Raw genomic sequence first — 2234 nt, forward strand, 5'->3', positions numbered from 1 at the left:
GTCAATCTGGCTTATAATTCCATTAAAAATTGTACATGTGGTCGTTTACTTTGAGAAAAGCTCCTATAATTGGCCTCAATGGTGGCATCTCTCTGTGTGTGTGTGTGTGTGTGTGCGTGTGTGTGTGTGTGTGTGTGTGTGTGTGTGTGTTTATCAACACTTTTTCCATGTGCATGTGTTTTTGTCTGAGTGGGTCTGATTGTGTGGCATGCATAAGTGAGCACAAGTGTGTGAGAGTGTGAGAGTGTGTGTGTGTGTGTGTGTGTGTGTGTGTGTGTGTATCCATGTGGCTGGCTGCCAGGCTCAGCTCCTGGTTTTGGCATCTCCAGCGCAGGTTGGGATTTAAACAAATGAAGAGGCGAAGCTGGAGTTGGACCCCTCTGACTCGAGAATCTTTCTGATGCAAGCAGACGCTCACAACAGACAAACACATGGCAACACACACACACACACACACACACACACACACACACACACACACACACACATATATATTCACTCATACAAGCACATACCCGACACAGAAATTTGCAAACAAGTGTGTTATCTATGCCCAAGGCGCGAGGGGAGGGCGGGGAAGAGATGCTAAGAGACGGGAGAAGAAAGGATGGCGAAGGGGGAGATGAGGGGCTCGGGGGTTGGTGGAGGAGGGGGGGGGGGTAATGTTCGTGCATTGCGTTTGTGCGTGTTTGAGCGGGGAATGCAGAAAAGCAGGAGCAGGCCGGGTGGGGGGGGGGTGGGGGGGATAAATAGATGATGAGCAGGAGTGACCGCAGCAGATGTTGACTGTCCTCCGTCAGCCAAGCAAACATGTTTGACACACAGCAACACACACACACACACACACACACACACACAGATGGAAACAGAGAAAGAGAAAAGACAAAAAAAATTATAAAAATTATAAAAAAAGAAAAAAAGAAAAGTGATTGAAGTCAGTTACAGTCCCTCCTCTTTTCACTTTTCATTTTTTCCCGTCTCTCGTCTCCTTCCAGGCTTTTTTCCTCTGGGGATGATGGGAGATGCAGCTGGATAACCCCCCCCCCACACACAGAGCACATACACAACACAACAGGCACACTTCTCATCTTCTCCTCCTCTCCATGTTCTTCTCTCTCTCTCTCTCTCCCCCTCTCTCTGTCTATCTGGCACTGACGAGAGGTAAACAAAGGAGATCTCATTTGGTTCCTGAACTGTTGCAGCGCACAGTGCAGCCACACACACACACACACACACACACACTCTCTCACTTCATTTCTCTCATACACACACACGAACACACACACACACACAAGAACACACACACACACACTCACACTCACACACACACGTACACGCACACAGCTCACAGTGGTATTGGCAGGCGAAGATCCTAGCAGTCCTGGACCGGTCTGCACTCACACCTGCCAGCACTGACAGGGCAGTGCTTACAGAAGAAGAGAAGAGGAAAAAGAAGAGGAAGAAGAAGAAGAAGAAGAAGAAGTCGAGGTGATACGAGAGGAGGAGGGAAAAAGAGGGTGAAAGAGGAGCGTGTCGTTCTGTGTTTTTGTTGAATCCCCTGGATCGAGCCCACGGCTGATGATGGAGAACACATGAGGAGGAGAGGAAGCTGCGGGGACACGCGGGGGAAAAGATGCTGCTGAGTAAAGTTTGTGGATATTTCTAGAGGGGATTTTTAGCCCTTGAACTTTTGGGGAAGAATCGGTGCGGAGGGTCGACTGTGTGCAGACTGCAGAGAGAGAAAAGGTGAGTTCAGTGATTTTTTTCAGCAGAAAAGTCTCAATGAGTTTCTGTTTTATTGTGCCTTGTGGTGCTCCTTCAAAACTAAAAAGAATATATATATATATATATATATATAAGCTCTTATTTTGAAGGTAAGAGCATTTTCATGAATCTCACTTCGAAGGCAAAAAAAATCAACTAACAGTCATTTCTCTGTAGCTGAAACTAAACATTTAATTTGCCTGAAGCTTCTGGTTTTAACAGTGATGCTCACAGTCTCCAATAGTGATTCTGACTGACCTGTTTAAAACGTCCTCTGCCCTCTTTCCATCATTGATTCTATAAGTACGTAAAGATCAATAGAAACATCATCTGTTTAACATTCAGGATAAAATCTATTTTTTTTTCCTGAGTCTTTATAGGAACCTGCTGCGAATCGCTTTGTCTGCGAGTTATTGTTGTCGGCGTCGCTGTCTCTGCAAAAAGGCAACTTCATGAACACTGAGAGCCCG

The sequence above is a fragment of the Seriola dumerili genome, unplaced genomic scaffold, assembly GCF_002260705.1.
Source record: "Seriola dumerili isolate Sdu_G_001 unplaced genomic scaffold, Sdu_1.0 BDQW01000068.1, whole genome shotgun sequence".
In the NCBI taxonomy this organism is placed as follows: Eukaryota; Metazoa; Chordata; class Actinopteri; order Carangiformes; family Carangidae; genus Seriola; species Seriola dumerili.